This window comes from Phyllobates terribilis, unplaced genomic scaffold (assembly GCF_046119375.1).
Source record: "Phyllobates terribilis strain yellow unplaced genomic scaffold, ASM4611937v1 Scaffold_10__3_contigs__length_209671492, whole genome shotgun sequence".
NCBI classification, from domain to species: Eukaryota; Metazoa; Chordata; class Amphibia; order Anura; family Dendrobatidae; genus Phyllobates; species Phyllobates terribilis.
Genome location: NW_027362770.1, coordinates 143,005,529 through 143,032,587, shown reverse-complemented (window position 1 = coordinate 143,032,587; position 27,059 = coordinate 143,005,529). Strand labels below are relative to the sequence as shown.

General features: G+C 47.0%; 1 protein-coding gene and 1 long non-coding RNA gene across 3 annotated transcripts in view; one reads left to right on the top strand and one right to left on the bottom strand.

The window, feature by feature from the left end:
- Nucleotides 1–27,059, bottom strand: part of SGCD (sarcoglycan delta) — a 1,005,043-nt gene that overhangs the window by 659,201 nt on the left and 318,783 nt on the right. The window lies entirely within an intron of this gene.
- On the top strand, nt 34–25,917 carry LOC141164161 (uncharacterized). Its single transcript, XR_012250856.1, has 3 exons — nt 34–119; nt 969–1,040; nt 25,811–25,917. It is a non-coding gene; the product is annotated as an uncharacterized lncRNA (long non-coding RNA).

Sequence of the window (27,059 nt, the reverse complement as noted above, 5' to 3'; positions counted from 1 at the left end):
CGCCATTCAGCAAGTCCTGCCCACTGTGCCATCACCTTTGGACCATGTGTTCACCCTGACCTGCAGCTTATTGAATCTACCTCATCAGATGAGCCCTAGCACTCTTCTACCATATGAAGGTAATCTAACTGAAAACATTTGTTTTCAGGGAAAATATCATAGCAATGCAATGCCCAACTGAGACATTCTATGGTGGCATAAGGGTGTGACAGAGACTGTCATGTACCTGCCCCTGAAGGCAGCAAATTATGTAGAGTGAATATTGACATGCATTTTTTTGCATTTTATGATGACATGTAAGATGTGTAGAGTAAGTTGTAACTAATTCTAAGTGTGATAAGTACTGATGCTGCTGTGTTGGTACTGTGTGTACACTTGGTACACTCAGCTCAGGTATAGGGAGAGTATAAGATGTAGTTTAGTGCTTAGGATAGAGATAGACAGTTACTGTAGGTACAGTATGGCAGAGTACAGTTAATATTTTGGCAGTAGCCCACAATTGGGAGGAGCCTAGGGTAAGTAGAAAATGGAGCTACTTCCTGGTTTAGTCAGTTAGTGAAAGTGTTCATGAGAGGCAAGGCCAAGTTCAAGTGGCAGTGGGCTGGAAGCACATGAAGTACATATTGTTCTAGCTGTATGAGGCCGTACCGAATTTCTTGCAGACATTCCTGCAACGTTCAGGGCCTACGGCCCGAAAGAGGCACTGATGAGAGTGTCTTAATCCCTTCCATACAGAGGAAGCCGAAGGGGAACCGCGTGAGGGAAATGTAGCAGATCTTGGGAATACTGCGGTGCTGGACTGGGAATCCCTAAGGCGAAAAGGACCTGTTAAAGTAGGGATAATCAGAGCTGAACATAAGAAAATGCTTGAAATGTACGGTGTTGATGGAATAAGAACCGGAGGGTTCTCTGCCTGATACTGCGTGTTAAAGACTGATGTACTTGAACTGTTTATTAAAATGAACCAGGTGTTTCCTGATGTGTGTGCAGCTGGTCCTGGAACTGAGGACATGGAGACAGCGAAGGCCTCCGGCATGCAAGTGAGTGCAATACAATGTATTATGGACTTGGGCACACTTTATTTTTATTTTATTTGTAAAGTGCCAGGACGTAATGGAGCAGCAGCTCACTCACGACACCTTACATCGGTTTCTTTCCTTACTTGATTTCACAGTCCACATTTAATGTAAAACACAGATTATTTTTATCAGGTTGATTTTCTTATTCTAATCACTTATTCTCATTTACTTTATTTGGAATTTGTTATTTAAATTGAAAAAAAAAATAAAAATCTATAAAACCTGGAAGTAAAATGCAATAAATTCCTCATGGTAATTACTAGAGCTAATCCTTTTACGTGTTTATTAGCAGTCATGGCTATATTGCTGTATGATGTCACTACACTTGTCCTTGAGGTCGCTGCATCGCCAGAGGCACATCATGAAATGACTTCTCTTCTCAGCACTGTGTTGAGGACTAAGAACAAAAGGTTCAAGATCAATTTCAATTTTTTTTTCAAATCTGTACATCCTGTAGTCTCCTACGAGACGTTTCCTCTGCTTTGAGATATCTACTTATGAAAGACTTACATTTTAATGTATCCCTAGATACCCCTAGAGCCGTACTGCAAAGTTAACGTGCTTTTGGAGGGGGCTAATATCGACAGGTTCGGCCAATAGTCTAATGTTTGTAGGGGCTCCCGAATTTCCCAAAACAAAGGATTTTGGGCAGGAGATAAGGATCTGGTATGTTTGATTTCGGACTGCCGATTAGAGATGAGCGGTGTTCGACTAGAACTGTTCGCCAATCTCAAATTCGAGCTGTTTTGGGCGGTGTTCGAGTCGTTCGACGAATGCGAGCGATTTGCAAAACATTCGGCTGTTCGAGGTTATGTTCGATAACTGTTCGTGCACCAAAAGCATAACAGGATTTTTTCACATCATGCAGGGATTGTCTGCCACTCACTGTAATGTCACAGCCATGGTGGTTGTGGCATTACAGTGATTGCCCAAATCGATGGGAACAGTGCTCACAGTGAAACATGAAAAGCCGGCAATTCAGCAGCGGCATACACCTGTACCCGACAATTTAGAACAGAAAGAATAGAGCATCACACATAGATTAGATAGATAGAAACATGTCAGTCACATATATATGAAGTACAGTGATAGTGTTGATCACTGTACTTGTCATTTAGTGTTAAAATAAAGGATTTATTAAAAAAAAAAAATTGGCGTGGGGTTCCCCATAATTTTAGTCTCTAGCGGAGGTGAAGCAGATGGCTGGGGCAGACGTTTGAAGCCTGGGAAGGGGGTAATACCCACGGAGCTTCGCAGGCTACTAATATCAGCCCCCAGCTGAATACCTAGCCTTTACTAGCTATTAAAATGGGGGACTCAAAAAAAATGACGTGGGGTCCCCCCTATTTTAATAGCTAGCAAAGGCTAGGCAGACAGCTGGGGGCTGATATTAATAGCCCAGGAAGGGTGCCATGAATAATGGCCCCCTCCCAGGCTAGAAACACCAGCAGTCAGCCGCCCCAGAAATGGCGCATCCATAGGATGCGCCAATTCTGGCACTTAGTCTTGCTCTTCCCACTGCCCTGTAGCGGTGGCAGTGGGGTAATAGGGCTGGGGTTGATGTCAGCTTATAATGCCAGCTGACATCAAGCCCAGGTTAGTAATGGAGAGGCATCTATAAGACACCCCCATTACTAACCCCATAGTCAAAGTTAAAAAAAAACACAAACACCCAGAATAAAGTCCTTTAATTGAAATAAACACACAATTCTTTAATGTTCTAAATTAAACCATACTTACCGTCACGCCCATTCCAGCTGAAGCCAACGATCTCCTGCAATAAAAGTAAAATAATAAAGCAACATCATCCTTACCTTTCCATTGTTCCCAGGACGGCTCCAGGTCTGCTACATTCACATGACAGGCTGGATCGCAGCAGAACGCTGCCATCCAGCTTGCCATGCCGCAGACACTGAGAAGCTCCTCAGTGAAGCTCCTCAGTGTCTCGCTATGATGGCATCCAGATGAGCCGAGTTCATGTCCAATGAACTCAGCTCACCTCATGCACGTCACTGACAGTGTGGGAAAATTCTCCTGCGCTTGCGGTGAGTGTGAGAATTCTCCTGCGCATGCGGTGAGCGCAGGAGAATTCTCCCACGCTGTCAGTGATGTGCATGAGGTGAGCTGAGTTCATTGGACATGAACTCGGCTCATCTGGACGCCGTCACAGCGAGACAGTGAGGAGCGCAAGCAAGCCTGCGCTTCTCAGTGTCTGCAGCATGGCAAGCTGGATGGCAGCTTTCGGCTGCGATCCAGCCTGTCATGTGAATGTAGCAGAGCTGGAGCCGTCCTGCGAACAATGGAAAGGTAAGGATGAGGTTGGTATATTCTTTTACTTTTATTGCAGGAGATCGTTGGTTTCAGCTGGAATGGGCGTGATGGTAAGTATGGTTTAATTTAGAACATTAAAGAATTATGTGTTTATTTCAATTAACCCCTTTACAACCCATGACGTCTTAGTACGCACATTTGCGTACCCCCTGTTCAGTGAGGGCTGCTGCGCTGAGCCCTCACTGAACCGAGCACATGTCAGCTGATTCTTACAGCTGACATGTGCCCGCAACAGCCGCGGGTGGAATCGTGATCCACCCGCGACTGTTAACATGTTAAATGCCGCTGTCAATCTCCGACAGCGGCATTTAATGCGCGCTTCCGGGTTGCGCGTCATAAGCCCCGCCCATCGGCGACCCCGTCACGTGATCGCGGGTCACCGATGGTTGTCATGATTTGGTCGCTATGAGCGCCACCTAGTGGTCGGCGCTCATAGCACAGGACCATTTCTGCTGCATGCAGGGGATCTGCTGATCCCCTGTATGTAGCAGAGGTGATCCGATAGTTGCTGCTTCTAGTCTCCTATGGAGACTATTGAAGCATGCAGTAAGTGAAAAAAAAAGTTTTTAAAAATATAAAAAAAAAAAAAATATATAAAAGTTTAAATCACCCCCCTTTCACCCCATTCAAAATAAAATATATAAAAAAAAACCTACATAGACATATTTGGTATCACCGCGTTCAGAATCGCCCCATCTATCAATATAAAAAAAGAATTAATCCGATCGGTAAACAGTGTAACGAGAAAAAAATTCTAAACGCCAGAATTAAGTTTTTTGGTCGCCGCAAAATTGCAATAAAATGCAATAACGGGCGAGCAAAACATCGGATCTACCCCAAAATGTTATCAATAAAAATGTCAGCCCGGCGCGCAAAAAATAAGCCCTCACCCAGCCCCAGATCACGAAAAATGGAGATGCTACAGGTCTCGGAAAATGGCACTATTTTTTTTTTTTTTACCAAATTTTGGAAATTTTTTTCACCACTTAAATATAAAAGAAACTATACATTTTTGGTGTCTACGAACTCGTAATGACCTGGAGAATAAGAATGGCAATTCAGTTTTAGCATTCAGTGAACGTGGTAAAAAAAATAAATAAAAAACAACTGTGGTATTGCACTTTTTTTGCAATTTTACCGCACTTGGAATTTTTTTCCCGTTTTCCCGTACACGATATGGTAAAACTAGTAATGCCGTTGAAAAGTACAACTCGTCCCGCAAAAAGCCCTCACACGGCCATATTGACCAAAAAATAAAAACGCTATGGCTCTGGGAACAAGGGGAGCAAAAAACGAAAAAGCAAAAACGACAAAACCCAAGGTTGCGAAAGGGTTAAAGGACTTTATTCTGGGTGTTTGTGTTTTTTTAAACTTTGACTATGGGGTTAGTAATGGGGGTGTCTTATAGACACCTCTCCATTACTAACCTGGGCTTGATGTCAGCTGGCATTATAAGCTGACATCAACCCCAGCCCTATTACCCCACTGCCACCGCTACAGGGCAGTGGGAAGAACGAGGCTAAGTGCCAGAATTGGCGCATCCTATGGATGCGCCATTTCTGGGGCGGCTGACGGCTGACGTTTCTAGCCTGGGAGGGGGCCAATATTCATGGCACCCTTCCTGGGCTATTAATATCAGCCCCCAGCTGTCTGCCTAGCCTTTGCTAGCTATTAAAATAGGGGGGACCCCACGTCATTTTTTTTTGGGGTCCCCCATTTTAATAGCTAGTAAAGGCTAAGTATTCAGCTGGGGGCTGATATTAGTAGCCTGGGAAGCTCCATGCGTATTACCCCCTTCCCAGGCTTCAAACATCTGCCCCAGCCATCTACTTAACCTCCGCTAGAGACTAAAATTACGGGGAACCCCACGCCAATTTTTTTTTAAATAAATCCTTTATTTTAACACTAAATGACAAGTACAGTAATCAACACTATCACTGTACTTATTATATATGTCACTGACATGTTTCTATGTATCTAATCTATGTGTGATGCTCTATTCTTTCTATTCTAAATTGTCGGGTACCGTTGCTGAATTGCCGGCCGGCTTTTTTAAAGAGACGGTGCATGAAAACAATATTATTTTTTTAAATAAATCCTTTAACACTAAATGACAAGTACAGTAATCAACACTATCACTGTACTTCTTATATATGTGACTGACATGTTTCTATCTATCTAATCTATGTGTGATGCTCTATTCTTTCTGTTCAAAATTGTCGGGTACCGATGCTGAATTGCCGGCTGGCTTTTTTAAAGAGAGTGTCTTCTGAGCAGTTTGTCAGCTTTTGGACACCTTTGAAGGTGTTTTCTATGTGTTTTTGTTTGCCTGCCATTGGTTTTAACGGTGTTCGATGGTGTTCGACAGTGTTCTAAGGTGTTCGACGAACAGTTCCACGAACATCCCGGTGTTCGATGAACCGAACCAAACCCGAACACTACGGGGGTGGCTCAACACTACTGCCGATCCTTTTGTTTTCTATAGACAAGCCACCGCCAGAGATGCCTGGCAGCAGCTCACTCATAGAGAACACAGGAGCTCTCGGCAGAGTGAGCGTTCCAGTGTATGTTGGAGTCAGGAGAGATAGCTAAATGTCCCTAGTGCCATGCTGCAAAATTGCTGTGTTTTTTTTTCTTGGCTGACAGGTTCGGCTGACAGTCTAATACAGGTTCCCAACTCTCCTCTGACAGATGATTTTTTGGGGAGATAAGGATCTGGTGTGTTTGATTTCGTACTGCCGATCCATTTGCTCTCGAGAAATAAGCTGCTGCCAGAGATTTCTGCCAGTGGCTCTTTCATAGAAAACACAGGAGTGCTTCTGTGTATGGGGAAGTCGGGATAGATAACTGTCAGCTGAAGCAGCCGACAGCTAAAGTGCATCGCAGGGGGATTTACTACACTACTTTATTTGGAAGGAGGGAGGGGAACATATGGCTACGCAAAAGAAAAAAACATTTGAAGATATACTTCGACGATTTGGATATTAGTAACCTCTATCATCATAAAGAGGAAAACAAAAACGTGTTAAAAATAAAATCAGAAAAATAAGAAAGTTGTTCTAACGACAGGATAGGTCTGGCCAAAGGTATCTCCGTCGATTCTGAAAATGGGGCGCTGAAAAGCCCTGTTAGAATGGAGAGGTAGGCGACCATGCACTCCTGCATCTCTCACAGGCCCAGAGACAAAACATGGAGCAGTAGCCGAGCATGCACTCCTGCATCTCTCACAGGCCCAGAGACAAAACATGGAGCAGTAGCCGAGCATGCACTCCTGCATCTCTCACAGGCCCAAAACATGGAGCGGTGGCGCACACACTTGGTCGTTGCTCTGTTCTATTAGACATTTCAGAATCCCATTCTCAGGATTGATGTAAATCTCAGTCGTCAAACCCCAGAGAGTTAACACCTATCTTGTGGATAGGTAAAAACCTGCCTTTTAAGGGTAAGGGGAATGGCAATTAATTGGGGATTTTTGCTTCTAAGGGTATGTCTGACATTAGAAAAAAAAGGGCTGCTTTTTTACAGTAACATTGACCCCCTATAGGCTGCATGTATTATCGTTCTTCTCTATTCACTTTAATGGGGCTGAGCTGCAAAATTGAACATTTCGTTATTTTTTTTTACTTATTTTGTTTATTTCCTGAACCTTCTTACCTGCCTTTTTTGAGCCACTACTTGACATAGATCTTTAAACTTCATTTTTGGGCTCCACCAGATTTAGCTCTTTGGAGACCACTGTACTCAAGGTAAGCCAGCCTTGGCATTAGGAAGAGATGAGCACCACGGCAAATTTTTCAGACAGATCTTCTTTGTCAAAAATTGATGCCCAGTTCCCTTATTTCCAAACATACAATAGACATTGAGCACTGAAATTATTGCCCCAAATGAACACAACAGCACCCTCTAGCAGCGAAACCTAAACTGTTCCCATAAAACACCCACTGTACCCCCATAACGATTTCAGCAGACAAGTATGCTGTAGAGACCAGTTCAGTTTATCTTCACATATGTCAGTTCTGCTTATAGATGACTGAAGCCCAGTATTTCCTGGCAGCTTTTAAAGGGGGGATGTGCTGCTGACAACATGATGCTGAAGGGGGACAGAAAAATCTAATTAAAGGGTTTTTCCTCATTTTCATAAATGGGTGTTGTCGGATAGTGCTTGTAAATACAAATAATTTTGCAATTTATTGCTTATTAAAATTGTCATCCGTTCTTGAGATATTGATATTTTCCTTTTGTTTACAGCTGGTTGCCTTGGAGACCGGCCACCACTGTTAGACAACAGTAAACAAAAGAAAAGTGTTAATATCTCAAGAACAAATGCACATTTTAACATGTGGTAAATTGCAAAAGTGCTTGTTTTTATAAGCTCTATCCAACAATATCCATCTTTGAAGATGGGTAAAATAACCCTTTAACAATTGTTATAGGTTTTTGGCATCTCAAGTGAATGGAATGGGCTAGTAAACAAGCTCCGACAGACTTGTATATAGTTGATATAGAACTTGTTAATGGACCAAAATCAGCTTGTCTAATTGGGCCTTTAGCCTGGTACTCATAGAAATAGCTGGAGGTTAATGTAAAGCCTCTCCTTGACATTCGTACATATACAGCATTTATTACTAACTTCTCCGAGTTAATGCCAGACAATCGCACTTGCAGTTAAGGGTTAAGTAGGTGCTTCTTCTACCTGTCACCGAGCCACCTATGTAGACGTCACAACAGTAGAAGAGTCGCTTCCGGTGGCTCATCAAGGAACAGGCTGACCTACTTTTCCACAGGGCTGTCAGGGATGCCTAATTAAGGCTTCATACACAGTGGCGTAGAGCATATCCATCATACAGAGAACTTTAAACCCTTGTATTATTTTTCCCCCAAATTGGAGTTGGTGAATGCCATTTACTTATTTGCATATTAATCTTTTATTTTAAAAAAAACCAAAGTTTTTGCAAAGTCAATAGGGAACTAAATTCTCCAGGAGGCTTACTTAGTGATGTTACTTGGGGTATTACTATGCACTTATTTCCAGTGCTGTATCATGTGCTAAAAGCACAACCTATCACCTGATCTTTTATGGAGACCTTCATGGATTAAGAACATCTCTACCACCAGACATGGGGCCAAGAAAGGGACAATTTTTGTTGAATGTGTAAAAAACATTCCATATTTTGGATAATTATACTAACATAATAATCATTAAAGGGAATCTGTCACCAGGTTTTTGCTATGTAATCTGAGAGCAGCATGGTGTAGGGGCTGAGACCCTGATTCCAGCGATGTGTCACTTACTGGGTTGTGTGTTTATGTGTCAATAAAATCAGTGTTTTATCAGCAGTAGATTATTACTGCAGGACTAGTTGCCTTGTGCCTCCTAGTCAACTGCTCTGTGTAACCCCGCCCCCATCACTGATTGGCAGCTTTCTGGAAATATATAGTGTACACAGCCAATAAGTGGTGTGGGCGGCGTTATATAGGGCTCAGCATTCTGAGCGCTGCTAGATCTCCAGCAGAGAAAACAGTGACTCTATCAAAATGACAACATGCAGAATAATAATATCACTGGAATCAGGGTCTTAGCCCCTATATCATGTTGCTCTCAGTTTCCATAGTAAAAACCTGCTGACAGATTCCCTTTAAATATTACTGCCATAATGTGCCTACCACTATGTGGTGCCAAATAGCTGCACTATACACCGAATAAATTATACCATCATAAAGCACCTAAATGGTATTGCCATACAGAAGAGCATAGCACATTATATTATAATAATTATATGAAAAATGTTCACATCAAGTTACCAGGTAGGAAGCTGGGAGGAGCTGGTTTATGGATATTTCTAAATGGTGGCGGCCCCTAGAAAGTACCATTTCGCCCATAAATAATGCACCTACAGTACAGACCAAAAGTTTGGACACACCTTCTCATTTAAAGATTTTTCTGTATTTTCATGACTATGAAAATTGTACATTCACACTGAAGGCATCAAAACTATGAATTAACACATGTGGAATTATATACTTAACAAAAAAGTGTGAAACAACTGAAAATATGTCTTATATTTTAGGTTCTTCAAAGTAGCCACCTTTTGCTTTGATGACTGCTTTGCACACTCTTGGAATTCTCTTGATGAGATTCAAGAGGTAGTCACCGGAAATGGTCTTCCAACAATCTTGAAGGAGTTCCCAGAGATGCTTAGCACTTGTTGGCCCTTTTGCCTTCACTCTGCGGTCCAGCTCACCCCAAACCATCTCAATTGGGTTCAGGTCTGGTGACTGTGGAGGCCAGGTCATATGGCGTAGCACCCCATCACTCTCCTTCTTGGTCAAATAGCCCTTACACGGCCTGGAGGTGTGTTTGGGGTCACTGTCCTGTTGAAAAATAAATGATGGTCCAACTAAATGCAAACCGGATGGAATAGCATGCCGCTGCAAGATGCTGTGGTAGCCATGCTGGTTCACTATGCCTTCAATTTTGAATAAATCCCCAACAGTGTCACCAGCAAAGCACCCTCACACCATCACACCTCCTCCATGCTTCACACCGCCGGAGGGGATATATGCCCCCTGAAGAAGGCAGCGCCGAAACGCGCGTTGGGGTGGACGCGTGGTTCACATGTCAAGTTTCATATGGTCCCTATTCTGAGTCCAGGTATATATATATATATATATTGTATACATTCTTTCTCCATCTCTTTGTCTTGGTGGTTGAAGCTGGAGGTAAATTCATTAGGTAATACATTATACTCACAATATAGCTTCTCTTGAGACTTTACCTGTGACCATTTGAGATTGTGATGATAACTTTATGGGCCACAGTGCTATACTTTTACACTATGAACCTAGCTAGTCCTCCAGTATGATGGATTTTTTACATTGTATGTACTTTGCACCACTTTTTGTCTGATATCTTTTATCTTATGAAATATTTAATAAAAGTTAATTTTTATACTTACCAATTTACCTTTGGGTCTCTTTGATCGCTTGTTTTCTTTGATTTGATCACGGTGGGAACCAGGCATGTAGAGTCCATCCGTTCACCTTTTCTGCGTTGCACAAAGACACGGTGGTTGGAACCAAAGATCTCAAATTTGGACTCATCAGACCAAAGCACAGATTTCCACTCGTCTAATGTCCATTCCTTATGCTCTTTAGCCCAAACAAGTCTCTTCTGCTTGTTGCCTGTCCTTAGCAGTGGTTTCCTAGCAGCTATTTTACTATGAAGGCCTGCAGCACAAAGTCTCCTCTTAACAGTTGTTGAAGAGATGTGTCTGCTGCTAGAACTCTGTGTGGCATTGACCTGGTGTAACGGGTCTGGGAGGCGGAACCTCTGAGCTACTATACAAGGGGGCGGTCCTTGTAAGGGAGCGGGTGGCGACCAGGCAGGCAGTCACAGCAGGTGACCGAGACAGTCTCTAGAAGAACGGGCAGGAGGTCACGGCAAGTGACCGGGGCAGTCTCTGGATGAACGGGCAGATGGTCACGGCAAGTGACCGGGGCAGTCTCTGGGTGAACGGGCAGATGGTCACGGCAAGTGACCGGGGCAGTCTCTGGGTGAACGGGCAGATGGTCACGGCAAGTGACCGGGGCAGTCTCTGGGTAAAGGGTTGGTACGACCTGTGGCGGCTGATGGTAGACGTGAGCTCCCAGGTGAGCAGGCGAGAGTCTCTGGATAAACGGGTGGTCACAGCATGTGACGGCGGAGCCTCCAGGAAGACCAACAGACAGGCGGCAGATGAGCGCTCCCAGGTGAGCGGGCAGAAGTCTCTGGACAGGCGGGTGGTCACAGCACGTGACGGCAGAGCCTCCAGGTAGGCTAGCAGACAGGCAGCAGATGAGCGCTCCCAGGTGAGCGGGCAGGATTCACTGGACAGGCAGGTGGTCACAGCACGTGACGGCAGAGCCTTCAGGTAGGCTAGCAGGCAGGTAGCAGATGTGCGCTCCCAGGTGAGCGGGCAAGCTGGTCCATAGACAGACTGACAAGAGTTGGAAGGCAGACCGTCGGACCTCAGGCAAGCAGGCAGGTAGTTGATGTGCGCTCCCAGGTGAGCGGGCAAGCTGGTCCTTAGACAGACTGACAGGAGTAGTAAGGCAGACCGTCGGACCTCAGGCTAGCAGGCAGGTAGCAGAATATCAGGCAGGAATAAGACAGCAAGCTGGCAGGAATCTGGCAGGTATCTGGCAGGTAACTGGCAACGGGACCTGAGGGCTGAAGCAGAGTAGTGAACAGTGCAACAACATTGCTCGGGCACCTCCATTTTGGAGGAGGTGCCTTATATATGGTGAAGTCCTCCAGCCATTGGCCGGGGACTCCTTAGGACGGCGCGCGCGGCCCCTTTAAGAGGGAGGGAGAGCGCGCGCACGCGCCCTAAGCACAGTGGCCGGGAAGGAGCGCGCGCTGCCAGCAGAGCGGGAGGAGGACGCCGGGCACGGAGCAGAGAGGTGAGGGGAACAGCGTCCCTGCCTAGCAGGGGGCAGGGACGCCGGCGCTACAGTACCCCCCCCTTTAGGCCCCCCCTTTTTTAGGCCAGACAGAAATTTAGCAAGGATGAGCGGGGCATGGATGTTCTCCCGGGGCTCCCACGTTCTCTCCTCAGGACCAAACCCCTTCCAATCTACTAGAAAAAAGATCTTTCCTCTTACCCTTTTGGTGGCAAGAATGTTCTCTACCTCAAACTCGTCCTCAGCAGAAACCGGAGCAGGAGGCGTACCTGTAGACTTGGAAAAAGAGTTAAGTACCACAGGTTTGAGGAGAGATACATGGAAGGAGTTAGGGATCCGCAAGTTGGCCGGGAGTTTCAATTTATAGGCCACCGGGTTGATCTGACTGATGACCTCCAGAGGACCGATGAACCGAGGCCCTAACTTGTAAGAAGGTATCTTGAGTCGGACATATTTAGATGAGAGCCAGACTTTATCTCCAGGACGAAATTGTGGAGGATCCAGGCGTTTTTTGTCAGCGTGTCTTTTCATCCGTTCGGACGACTGAAGGAGTGCGGATCGGGTACTCTCCCAAATGGAGGAAAATTTGCTAACGAGAGATTCCGCAGCCGGGTTGTCCACAGAGGTGGAGACAGGAAAAGGAATCCGAGGATGCTGACCGAAGACTACAAAAAACGGGGATTTGGAGGAGGATTCGCTCTCGTGATTGTTATAAGAGAACTCGGCCCATGGTAGGAGATCCACCCAGTCTGAATGATGGCCATTAACGAAGTGCCGGAGGTAACTGGTCAGGTTCTGATTGATCCGCTCCACTTGACCATTGGACTGTGGGTGGTAAGCGGAAGAGAAGTCCAGGGTGACGTCTAGCAGTTTACAAGTGGCTCTCCAGAAGCGTGAGGTGAACTGTACCCCACGATCCGACACGATGTGAAGGGGCAGGCCATGAAGACGAAAGATGTGACGAATAAAGTCTTTCGCTAGCTCGGGTGCAGACGGGAGGCCTGGCAGGGGAACGAAATGAGCCATCTTGGAGAAGCGGTCAGCGACCACCCAAATGACCGTACAACCGGCAGAGACTGGGAGGTCAGTTATAAAGTCCATTGCTATATGCTGCCAGGGGGCAGCAGGTACAGAAAGCGGAAGGAGGCGACCGGCTGGCAGATGTCTCGGAACCTTGTTGCGGGCGCAGGACACACAGGCAGAAACAAAGTCTATTACGTCCTTGTGCAGGGTAGGCCACCAGTAGTGCCGGGTAATAAGCTGGAGGGTCTTTTTCTGACCGGCGTGGCCAGCCAGTTTAGACGAGTGACCCCAGTGAAGGATCTTCTCCCGATCAGGTACTGATACGAACGTCTTTCCGGGAGGGAGACGATTTAGACTCACGGGAGCCACCTGCATTACTCTGGCGGGATCGATGATGTGTTTCGGATCTTCCTCGAGATCAGACACCAGAAAGGATCGAGACAAGGCGTCCGCCTTGACGTTTTTGTCAGCCGGGCGAAAATGAAGAACAAAATCAAAGCGAGCAAAAAACAAGGACCACCGGGCTTGGCGCGGGTTAAGTCTCTGGGCATGCTGGAGGTAAGCCAAGTTCTTGTGGTCAGTGTAAATTATTACCGGGTGAAGAGCCCCCTCGAGCAGTTAACGCCACTCCTCCAATGCCAGTTTGATGGCCAATAACTCTCGGTCTCCTATGGAATAATTGCGCTCTGAGGAGGAGAAGAGTTTAGAGAAGAAGCCGCAAGTTACCATCCTCCCGGAAGATGATTTTTGAGTAAGTACCGCTCCGGCTCCAGAGGAGGAGGCGTCAACTTCCAGGAAGAACTGCTTGTTGCCGTCCGGGCGATGCAGCACCGGGGCGGAAGAGAAGGCCTGTTTTAAGGAAAGAAAGGCCTCCTCTGCTTCGGGCGGCCACTCTTTGGGATTAGTACCCTTACGGGTGAGCGCGGAAATTGGGGCAGTCCGGGAAGAGAAGTGCGGTATGAAGAGGCGGTAGTAGTTGGCGAAGCCCAGGAACCGCTGAATGGCCTTCAACCCCTCCGGTCGAGGCCATTTCTCGATGGCAGACAGTTTCTCAGGATCCATTCGTAGGCCGGTCTGAGAAATAATGTAGCCCAAAAACGGAAGCGAGGTCTGCTCAAAGAGGCACTTCTCGTATTTAGCGAAGAGGTGATTCTGCCTGAGCCTGAGCAGGACCTGACGAACGTCCCTCCGGTGAGTCTGGAGATCCGGAGAGAAGACCAAGATGTCGTCCAGGTACACCACTACGCAGGAGTAGAGAAGGTCCCGGAAGATGTCATTGACCAACTCTTGAAAGACGGCAGGAGCATTACAGAGACCAAAGGGCATTACCAGATATTCATAGTGGCCGTCCCGGGTGTTGAATGCCGTCTTCCATTCATCCCCCTGACGGATACGAACCAGGTTGTACGCCCCACGGAGGTCCAGTTTGGTGAAGATTCTAGCCCCCCTCAGACGATCAAATAACTCCGGAATGAGCGGAAGGGGGTACTTATTCTTCACCGTGATCTGGTTAAGGCCTCTATAGTCTATACAGGGACGGAGAGAGCCGTCCTTCTTTTTGACGAAAAAGAAGCCTGCTCCCGCCGGGGAGGTAGATTTCCGGATGAATCCCCTGGTCATATTCTCCTCAATATATTCGGACATCGACCGGGTCTCAGCAGCGGATAATGGATAAATACGCTCAAGGCAAGCAGGCAGGTAGTTGATGTGCGCTCCCAGGTGAGCGGGCAAGCTGGTCCTTAGACAGACTGACAGGAGTAGTAAGGCAGACCGTCGGACCTCAGGCTAGCAGGCAGGTAGCAGAATATCAGGCAGGAATAAGACAGCAAGCTGGCAGGAATCTGGCAGGTATCTGGCAGGTAACTGGCAACGGGACCTGAGGGCTGAAGCAGAGTAGTGAACAGTGCAACAACATTGCTCGGGCACCTCCATTTTGGAGGAGGTGCCTTATATAATGGTGAAGTCCTCCGGCCATTGGCCGGGGACTCCTTAGGACGGCGCGCGCGGCCCCTTTAAGAGGGAGGGAGAGCGCGCGCCCTAAGCACAGTGGTCGGGAAGGAGTGCGCGCTGCCAGCAGAGCGGGAGGAGGACGCCGGGCACGGAGCAGAGAGGTGAGGGGAACAGCGTCCCTGCCTAGCAGAGGGCAGGGACGCCGGCGCTACACCTGGTCTCTAATCTGAGCTGCTGTTAACCTGCGATTTCTAAGGCTGGTGACTCGGATAAACTTATCCTCAGAAGCAGAGGTGACTCTTGGTCTTCCTTTCCTGGGGCAGTCCTCATGTGAGCCAGTTTCTTTGTAGTGCTTGATGGTTTTTGCAATTGCACTTGGGGACACTTTCAAAGTTTTCCCAAGTTTTCGGACTGACTGACCTTCATTTCTTAAAGTAATGATGGCCACTCATGTTTCTTTACTTAGCTGCTTTTTTCTTGCCATAATACAAATTCTAACAGTCTACTCAGTAGGACTATCAGCTGTGTATCCACCTGACTTCTGCACAACACAACTGATGGTCCCAACCCCATTTATAAGGCAAGAAATCCCACTTATTAAACCTGACAGGACACACCTGTGAAGCGAAAACCATTTCCGGTGACTACCTCTTGAAGCTCATCAAGAGAATGCCAAGAGTGTGCAAAGCAGTCATCAAAGCAAAAGGTGGCTACTTTGAAGAACCTAGAATATAAGACATATTTTCAGTTGTTTCACACTTTTTTGTTAAGCATATAATTCCACATGTGTTAATTCATAGTTTTGATGTCTTCAGTGTGAATGTACAATTTTCATAGTCATGAAAATACAGAAAAATCTTTAAATGAGAAGGTGTGTCCAAACTTTTGGTCTGTACTGTACATAATAGAGCCATACAGTGAACACATAACAGTGCCATACAATACCTAAATGGCAACGTAATACACTTTGCAAACAATAGCATTGTATGAGAAACGTTCACGTAAAGCCACCAGGTAGGACGTTTATAAAGGTCTGCACATGGTGAAGATGGGTTGGTGGACATGTCTAAATGGTGGAGGCCATAAAAAAGTCCTGTGTTGCTCATGGCTTTACCATAATTCTGGCTATCAATGACCATTATTATTTTCCTATCCATGGTTATAATGATGGCCAGCTTATAATGTTACGGTGGTGACGTGAGTTGGACCACAACCGCTATGACACCGTTGACCTATCCTCTACATAGGTCATAAATATTAAAATTCTGCAAAACCACTTTTACACCTAGATTTCACTGCCATGATTGATGATGGCTTCAGTCCAACAATAACATTTTTTATATGTTTCTGTGATCTATCAAAATGAAAATATTTAAATCCAAAAGGCAGTCTACTACACAAGAAATATGTACACTGTCCCTCAGACTGGTGTCTTATGAGCCTCGTAACTATTTAGGATCTAGTTTTCCTTGGGGAATAATAATCAACTGGGAATTAATTAACAACATGTGAATTTTATGGGACATCAATTAACAATAAGCTTAGTACCGAATCACTGCCCTCATGTCAATATGTTCATTTTTCCAACCCAATAAATTGTCATTGACAAGCGGCCTCCTGCAATCACGCACTGACTGTCCATGGTGGATATACTACACAGAAACCATGGAGGCAGCAGCTGCACTTGCAGAGTTAGCAGATCAACCCAGGCTCTGAAAGTGAAGCCAAAATGCCCCTTTGTCAACTAAAAAGACACCAGTATTATAATGGCACATGGCCGGTGGGTGACTTGGTACAGATTCTTGTGGCCAAGGAGCTTCAAGGTACACCTCCATGGTTCATGCCACCCATCAACTTCCTACCACTCACATTGGAAGCAATTGTTTCAAATAACTTGACCAATATTTAGCCTCTTGGTATTGTCACTAAAGATAAGTAAATGTATGCAACTCGATTCACCAATTTTTTGGTTCACCAGACCTTGACTTTTTATTTAGTTTAGGTAAAAGCTAAAGGCTCCAATACATATCAGACTAATGTAGCCCAAACCAGTCAATATCGAGTGGTTTGGCCAACAATCTGATTGGGCACACCCAGCATATAAATGTCGTAGGGACTTAAAGAGGTTGGACACTACATTTTCCTGAAGATAGACCATCAATATCTGATCGGTGGGGGTTCAGCTGTTACTGGCGCCAGCAGTTCTCGAATGCTACTGGAACACAACAACTCAGTCCTTTCTATAGCATTCGAGAACTTCCAACCACTGCTGGTATGGGTAACAGCTGATTGGCAGGGGTACCACTCAATGAACCACCAATGATCGCATGTTGATGGCCTATCCTAAGGAGAGGCCATGAATAAAAACGTAGTGGCCAACCTCTTTAAGTATCTGATTTCATATTGTCGATCCTCTTGTTGACTGGAGATAAGCTGTCGACAGAGATGTCTGACAGCAGCTCTCTCATAAGAGAGGCAGATGAGATAGGTGCCGGCTGAACGATCGACCAAACCATCTATAGCAGGGGTTCCCAACCTATAGCTCGGGAGTCCCATGAATTGTGGTTCGTGGCTGTCTGCCAGCTTGGTACATTAGCTTTAGGTCTATCAAACAGGTATGAAGAGCACATCTCAAAATGGTGAATTTTGTGTGTAGCCCTGCATAGAAGAGCAGATTTGGATGCACATACTTGTCTACTGGTCTTAGGGGTTTAGAGATAATTTAAGTATGGTAAGCTGGAGATAGGATGATACTACCTGTCAGGGGAGGTGCTTGAAGCTGGATGCGACAGTGTGTTGGGAACGCTTGGTGGGAGAATACTGAATGGAGGTATTGTGGAAACCCCTGGATCTTCGTATACTATGGGGTGATTTCTGTGGAAAAGCTTTTGTTATCATTTTACCCATAATGGGGTCTTTGGTTGCCACTACTGTAAGGGAGGCGTGAGCTGAATGTGACTTGCGACCCTCTCTCAGAGCTGAATGTGGCCCTCAAGGTTTGACAGGTTGGGGACCACTGATCTATAGTGTATGGAGGGCATAATGGTTGATGGGTCTCAAAGTGGTGGCATGATAATAAATGAGATTGTGTCCCCAAGCCCATACAACATTTTACTCAGGTTATCATAATAAATGGGGGCTAATAGAAACATTTGTAGGGTTTTATCATTTCTCATAATCTGGAGCAAGCTCATCTAGAGATGCCATACTCATTCTATTAGTGCCAACCTGTGCAAACATAAAAATGCCATTCACTGCCTAAATGGTAATGTAATATACTTTCCAAATAATAGCAATGTACAGTGCCAAAAATATCACCCTGCGAAAGCCACCAGATGGGTTTGATGGAGGTCTCTAACTAGTGGGGATCGGGAGGGGGAAGTTGTACTTTTTACCAATTCCCATTCCATAGTCCAACTCTGAGGCCGGTAATAAGTTGTCTACGGTATTTCTGTCAAGATCTAACCATCCTTTATGTAAATTACATATGCAAATAACTCTATGGAAATGGTGAATGTCAATGGCTTACGTCTACAGCTTGGGCTCAGTATTTAAGGCTTACAACTTAGGTGGTTCTCTAGTACGTGGAGTCAAGGATATAAAAAAAAACAGATTACAATACATCCTTGGTTTCAGATTAAACAATAACAAGCCGTAAAACACTTGAAGATTTGACATTTACATACACTATTGGAGTCTCCTGAGTCTCGTAAATGTGCAGACATTCTGCTGCCGCTGCTTAGTGCTCTTACCAAGTATCCGGTTTCTTAGGCCATGAATCAAACCTTTATTATTTACTTGTTGAGCACAATAAGATAACAGAAAATATCGTCGTCTATACACATACGTATAGTGTTTAACCGTGCTGATTATTTCAGAGACTAAACACTATGTTTTGGTCTTTAAAGGGAAGCTGTCATCAGAAAACGACCTATTGTTTTAATCGGGTTTATTTGATAAATGTTTTTTTTTATTTAATTTTCGGCAACATATTTTTTTTCCTCCATATCACAATTAGTATTAAAAATCAAAAATATAAATCTTAACAATTTTCCAACTGGCCACTAACTAGGGCTTTTTTTAGATTCTGACTTCCTGTTGTTTCAGGAAATCTACACACACATTAGCCACAATGATCAGAGAGGAAAGAATCCATGTTGTAACTGTGGCATCTACCTTGTCTTGTCTTATGTCATGGTGATCAAATAACACTAATGGGCGTGGAGAGCGGTGAATATTCATTTTTCTTAATAGCGCGCACACCATACCCGCAGCGCGGCTCCTGCTGCGCTCGTCGGTCATGTGTGCCAACTATTAAAGACCATGAATATTCACTACAATCCACTCCCATGGCTCTTTAATAGCAGGCACATGAGACCACAGAGCCTAAGCAGGAGTTGTGCTGCGGGTACAGTGTGTGCGCTATTAAGGAGAGTGAATGGTCTCTGCTCCCTATGCACACAGTCTCGGCGTGGGGAGCAGTGACTATTCCGACAGACCCTCTGCGGCTCACACAGTGAGATCAGTGTCGGCAGCAGAGCTGGACGCAGCGCTGGAGCAGAGAGGAGGTGAGTATAATTGTTTATTTTTTGTGTGCAGCGTTATAGGGATCAGAGGGTGCCAAGCATACCAGGATGGAGGGGTGCCATGCATACCAGGAAGAGGGATGAGGGGTGCCATGCATACCAGGAAGAGGGATGAGGGGTGCCATGCATGCTAGGAAGAGGGATGAGGGGTGCCATGCATACCAGGAAGAGGGATGAAGGGTGCCATACATACCAGGATGAGGGATGTGGGGGGCCATGCATACTAGGAAGAGGGATGAGGGGTGCCATACATACCCGGATGAGGGATGTGGGGGGGCCATGAATATCAAGAAGAGGGATGAGGGGTGCCAAACATACCAGTATGAGGGATTTGGGGGGCCATGCATACCAGGAAGTGGGATGTGGGGGGCCATGCATACCAGGAAGAGGTATGAAGGATGCCATACATACCAGGAAGAGGGCTGAAGGGTGCCATACATATCAGGATGAGGGATGAAGGGTGCCATACATACCAGGATGAAGGGAGCCATACATAACAGGAAGAGGGATGAAGGGGGACCATACATACCAGGAAGAGGGATGAGGGGGGGCATGCATAACAGGAAGAAGGATGAAGGGTGGCCATACATAACAGGAAGAGGGATGAAGGGTGCAATAAATAACAGGAAGAGGGATGAAGGGTGCCATACATACCAGGAAGAGGGATGAGGGGGCCCATGCATACCGGGATGAGGGGGGCCATGCATACCAGGATGGGGGATTGGGGGGCCATGCATACCAGGATGGGGATGAGGGGTGCCATGCATATCAAGATGGGGATGAGGGCCATGTATAACAGGATGAGGGGGCCATATATACTAGGATGGGGGATATTAACAGAATTGGGAGACATTACCCCTATAACAGTGTCAGGAGCAGACCCCCTCCCCCTTAACAGGGCATCATGACCACATTTTTTGATTACATTTTTTTTCTATTTTCCTCCTCTAAAACCTAGGTGCGTCTTATAGTCCGAAAAATAAGTTATATATATTTTTAGTAGTATTAAGCAAAAAGTGGAAATCCTAAAGGAATTGTGCAATCTCTTTTTGTCAGAAGGGTCCTCTGAACATAAGCTGATCACAGGTTGTCCTTTTGCTATGATCTCAAATGATCGGCTCTGATCTATTAGGGAATCTGGTAGTAAGTGTTCAATTATCCTGCAGTGCCCCTACAGGGGAAATGAAGTATTACATGGTGCATATTAAAATCAATAATTTCACTTTGCTGTGCCAAGTCCTCCAGAGCAAAAGACATTCTCTGCAGCCATACTTCCCCAATAGATGATGGTCCTGGACATGGAACGCTCTCTATTAACCCCCAGTTTCCCAATAGGGTGTTTGAAAAGTATTTTTCCAAACCAGACAATCACATTAATGATATTTTGGCCTCATCCGGGTGGCTTTTCTGAGGACTAATATACCATGACTTGGGTGAACATAACCTTCACTGGCAAACCATATACCTAATGATGTGATCTGTAGGCATCATAAAATATCTGTATACAACAATAGAGTAAATATTCAAGAAAATGCCATTATTATTTTTTTTTTTTTGTAAAATGGGCAGTAACACAAATAGCAATGGTATTTTAGGGACCATTACATCTTCAGTCTAGATATGGTTCCTGCTTCTTTACCAATTAGGTTGTTGCTTGCTTTGGGCAAAATGACTTTGGTTTTGATTTCCTGAGAGAGACTCACAATTCACTTTGGCTAACCAACTTATTGGAAAGTCTAGTCCAGCGTAATGTATTTCCGGAGACGAGTAGGATGATAAAGTAATTGTAGAATTGAAGTAGGGTTTTATGCTACAAATGAAGATAACGCAATTAGAGGGAGCCAAATTTTATTTAAATAATACTTAAAGGGAATGTGTAATCAGAAAATGACCATATTTTATAAATCATATTTTTGTATTACATTTTTTTTTCCATATCAAAATCTTAATTAAAAATGAGAAATATTGCTCTTCTCACACTGGCCACCAGGACTTTTTTTTAGAATCTAATGACCTATTCTTTCAGGAAATGCACACGTACATTAGCCACATTGAACAGACTTCACCCTATTACATTGACGCATGTAATTGTGGCGCCCCTGCGGGTTCAGTCGCCAGAGAGGTACTACATCTCACCCAGAGGTATGGTATCTCACGCTGAGGTAAGGAAGGAGTACTGCCCGGGACCATAACACCTGCATCCAACACTACACTACTCCAGACCAGCAGGAGGGGCAAGATGTGTCGCTTCCCTGCTGAGCCCTGTCCCTGGCTGGAGTGGGGGGAACCAAAGTAGGGGGAACCATGTAGTGGGTGTGGGTGGAGGAAGTAAATCAGGGGAGCACTTGTTAGGAATAGTATAAAGAGAGAAGCCATCTTGGGAGTTCCAGTCAGACAGTGAGAGGAGCAGAATCTCTGTAGGAGCTCTGCTCAAGAGGAGGGCCTAGCCAGAGAGGCCCAAGACTGGAGAGAGAGAAGAGCAGGAGAAAGGCTCCAGGAATGTGGAAGGGACCCCAGGGGTACGGGTAGTGCTGGAGGCCACCCGTACGCCCGAATCTACTGTGGCACCCCAGGGGTCTTGTTGCCACAGTAATAGAAATATTACGTCTGAGAGCAAGTGGGAGGTTTCTCTGGTCAGGAACCCTAAGCATGCAACACTTCCTGCCCAGACCTGGGAGGGGAGGAATCTGCCCTTATAAACTGGGTCTGGGGCGGGATTAGTGAGTTGAGTCAGAGCCTGGAGACAGTTCCAGACATAGGGAGAGTTACAGCAGGAGCTCTGTAGGAGCAGTAGCTGAAGACCAGGGGCTGGAGCTGAGCAGAGCTCGCCCTGGCAGAAGAATCTAGGAACCGGACACAGGAGTCCGAGGCTGTGGGGACTGATATTCACCCAGCAGCAGAAACCAGCAGGCAAGGGATTCCAGGTCCTCTGGCCATAGAAGCCCAGAGGCTCAGTCACAAGGAAGGGACCAGCACCGCCATCCAGGAGCGGAGGCTAACAGAAGGCCCCAAGTCACCAGCCATACGGGTGAGCACCACACGGTATACTCAGGGACGTGGGCTACTTCTACCCGCTTACAGCAAGGTAGCCAGAAAGAGTGCAGATAGACGGGGAGGCCTACAACTCCACCTGGCCAGGGGAACTCCTGTTTGCTCGCAGACTGACCAGGCCCCTTATGTTAGCCAGTACTCCCGGGAGGGTCAGCCTTAATATCACCAGTAAAGACCCTGAACTGCACTGCAAAGACTCTGAGTCGTTCCTGCTTCATCGCCGCACCAGCACTACTAGTGCTGGGACTCCCGTGCACTATCACCCTCACCATCAACTACACTGCCCTGGGGCTCCACTCTTCCCGTGGGGAGTCACACTACCTCAGCTGCACACACCATCAGCCCCAGCGGTCTGCCTTGCAGCGGCGGTCCGCGCTGACCGCAATCCACGGGTGGCGTAGTCGGACAATTAACCTAAAACCCCCACAAAATACCGCCATCGGCCTGACCACCCTGAGCCACGGGACCGGGTCACCGCCACGGATTCTACAACCCCCAGAGACCCGGCTCCGGGTATCCCACACACGTCCACACTAGGCCCAGGGGGCGAGTCACTACCAAGAGGTGGAGGGGTCAGGTCGCACAGAGGGGACCGGTCCCTAAACTAGCAGAGTTCTTTAAGCCTCAACTAGGAAGCCGGAGGCTGCAGTATTTCAGGTACTGCAGCCACAAGCCACATCTGTCTCACCAAGAAGGAGGCCATAGAGGACCCAGGGGACAGAGAAGACGTCGCCCGGCAAGGTCCACTGTCACTGGATTGGGACACTAGGTGTGAGGTGCAGGGAGACGACCAGATGGAATACACAGAAGGGGGTCCTGTTACGTACTCCGAAGAGACCTGGGAGTTTGCTGAACCCCTCCCTGAGTAAGCACAGGACGCCGTGGGAAGTTACTCTAGTACTGGTAACTGGAAGTCTAAGAAACCGTGAGTAAACCCTGAGGACTGCACCTTACTGTCTCTGTGATCATTATCTGCGCCATCCTCTGCACTACACCATAACAGCAATATCTACACTGCCCTGGAGCTAAGCTCTACCTGTGGAGAGCTAAACCAACTCTGCTGCATTCACACCAGCTCCAGAGGACCTGCTCCGCAGCGGCGGCTCCCTTTAGCTGCATACCACAGGTGGCGTTACGAACTGTATATAAAAACTATAAATCCCCAGTAAATATTCCCCTTTTAATTGACCGCTCTGGGTCATGGACCGGGTCACCGCCACTGTGACATCTCCCCTAGCAACGACCGGCCCGGCACCGAGTACCCCACGGCCCAGGGGGCGCGTCATCTTTGGCATCACGAACAGAATATGAACCCACCCGTTATCACCGGGTATTGTGCGCCTAGAGACTGTGTTCTATACTCAATGTGGCGCCCGCCCCAGAAGAACGGGCGCCATTATGTGCGAGACAAAAGACAACAAGAAACCACCTCCCATCGTGGGCCAGGTTCCAGAATGGTGCCAAAAGCGAGGCCCGCCCCGAGCAGCAGTGACCATGTATATGGATGTGTCCATCAAGCTGGGGGGGCCGCCCCAAGGTGTGTCCGACAGCAAGCAGCCATGGAACCTCCCCCAAAAGAGGAGAGGAGAGAAGAAACCTAGGAGACAGGGCGGAGTCTCCAGCAGTCTAGACAGACGGCACCCAGCAGGCAACATGGAGGAGAGTCCGGTGCAAGCTCCCGTCCATGGCCTGCAGCAATCAGAAATGCCTCTAACCCTGGAGGAGGCAATGGCGAAATTATCCCTGGAGTTCCTCCATGCCGAAATCCAGGAGCTAGGCCGGAGGATGGAGAGGGCCCAGCAGGATGCCATTGCCAGCTGGAAGGAGGAGCTTCTGGGGAAGATTGTGACCCGGCAGCAGCCAGCGCTGCGTTTCACCAGCAGCGCCCCAGCCCCGGAGGATCCTGAACAGAGCCAGGAGGCAGAGAACGGAACAGGCGCGGCCGCGGGAGCAGGTAAGAGGAGTCTCCCTGTCCCGGGCGCTGCGAGTGCTGACCTGCTCCTGGGCCCCCTGACAGAGCCTCCGATCCCGGGCGCCTGCTCCGCCGACCTGCTCCTAGGCCCCCCTACCAGAGCCACCTGCCCCCGCACCCGAGTGGGTGTACGGAAGCCCCGGCTATGACTGGTCTGCCAAATTTGAGGACCAGCAGGGACTCCCTCTAGCGCCCACACCTGCACCCCCGGTTACCTGCCAAGGAGGAGAGGAGTTTCGGTGGGACAACCGGGAGGGGGACCTCATGGGGTTCCCGTGGGAGACCCAGACCCAGGCCCTCAGGAGGGAGGAGTACTGCAGACGGGATCTCCTGCAGTTAGAGAAGGAGCGGCACGACCGGCAGGTGCGATGGGAGCAGATGGAGGCCCGGAACATGGCGGCCAAAACCCAGGCCCGCAAGGCAAGATCGACCACACCCAGTCCCCATCTGGAGGGGATAGTGGTGAAGTTCGACCTGGACGCCGGGTGGGGCTTCGTCAGAGAGCCGCAGACGGATCTGGACGTCTTTGTCAATTGGCGGGACGTCGAGCCCCATCTCCAACAGGGGCATCCCGGCCGAGACCTCTACCCCGGTGACCATGTCACCTTTACCCGACACAAGGGAGAGCGCGGGGGGGTTGCCCTCCAGGTATACAGAGTGGTGAAGGAGAGGAGGGACATGCCCCCGCAGTACGAGGCTGATGACCCGGCTGGGTCAGCCTGCAGAAACCAGGAGTTCCCCCGGAGGGAGCCCCACTGTTGAACTGTTTGTTTGAAAAGACTGTATATAGTTACCTGGAAGGGTACAACACTGCAGCAAGTTTGAAAAAGTTGATTTGTTTTTGTGTGCCTTTAAAATTCTATAAGTGTACCCGGTAAGGGTATAGAGACATTAAGGTTATGGACGGTGAATAACCGAGAAACTTTACTGTAAATAGTTGCACTTCTTAAAGTGCCCCTTATTGGTTTTATATAACAAGACTGACCTCAGAACAAAAACTCGTTTGGTGTGGCCGAAGACGTGGTCCAACACCTGGATCATCTATGCCCTGCAGCCACGCTCAGGGCCTACGTTGAGGGTTTTCGGACGGGTCCCTCAAGTTGCTCAAAGTGCACCTTACCAGTGAAACGGACATTCGGCAGTAAATTTCACTGTATTTGATTGAAAATGTTTGATATGAGAAGTGTTTTATCTGCTTGAAAAATATTTTATATGTGTGAAGAAGAAAAATGTGTTCTTTAAAAAGTTTTATATGGTAACCTGTAACGTTTAAGAAGTGTGCCTTCCATAAAGGGAAGAAAAGCTTTGTTTATTATCTTCTATATGAATGCATTCAAAAATTTGCGTGTCTAAAACCGTGTTTTACTCTGTTCCAGCCCGCGGACGTGCTGTGTTTTACCAGGGGGGTATGTGGCTCCCCTGCGGGTTCAGTCGCCACAGAGGTACTGAATCTCACCCAGAGGTGTGGTATCTCACTCTCAGGTAAGGAAGGAGTACAGCTCAGGACCCTAACACCTGCATCCAACACTACACTACTCCAGACCAGCAGGAGGGGCAAGATGCGTCACTTCCCTGCTGAGCCCTGTCCCTGGCTGGAGTGGGGGGAACCAAAGTAGGGTGAACCATGTAGTGGGTGTGGGTGGAGGAAGTAAATCAGGGGAGCACTTGTTAGGAATAGTATAAAGAGAGAAGCCATCTTGGGAGTTCCAGTCAGACAGTGAGAGGAGCAGGAGCTCTGGAGGAGCTCTGCTCAGGAGGAGGCGTCGCCCGGCAAGGTGTGAGGTGCAGGGAGACGACCAGAGGGAATACACAGAAGCGGGTCTCGTTATGTACTCCAGAGAGACCTGGGAGTACCCCTCCCTGAGTGAGCACAGAACGACGTGGGAAGTTACTCTAGTACTGGTAACTGGAAGTCTAAGAAACTGTGAGAAAACCCTGAGGACTGCACCTTACTGTCTCTGTGATCATTATCTGCGCCATCCTCTGCACTACACCATAACAGCAACATCTACACTGCTCTGGAGCTAAGCTCTACCTGTGGAGAGCTAAACCAGCTCTGCTGCATTCACACCAGCTCCAGAGGATCTGCTCCGCAGAGGCGGCTCCATATAGCCGCATACCACAGGTGGCGTCACAAACTGTATATAAAAACTATAAACTATAAAGACCGGCCCGGCACAGAGTACCCCACGGCCCAGGGGGCGCGTCATAATGAGCGTTTGCAAAGCTTATAGTGAAGGGAGGAGGAGGTGAGTTATGACATCGCCTATTATGATTGGTGGATCCTGTCTTATTAGCTGTGTATAGAGGTGTAACCTGTAATTGTAATTCTGCCTCTGATAAGGACACTGCTGTAAACTCTTCCTGAAAGCACAGTTAGAATCTAAAAAGCCCCAGCGGCCAATTTGAAAGTTGCAAGATTAATAATTTTATTTCTTAGAAAAAATTGTGATGTAAATCAAAAAAAACATTGCCAAAATGTAAAAAAAAATACATGTAAGACAAAAACCTGATTTAAACAAAAGGTCATTTTCTGATGACACGTTCCCTTTAAAGAGATTATTTTAGCTTTTCTGACATGTATGTTGTACTAAAAAAAATGTTTTTTAATTCAAAGATTCAAAG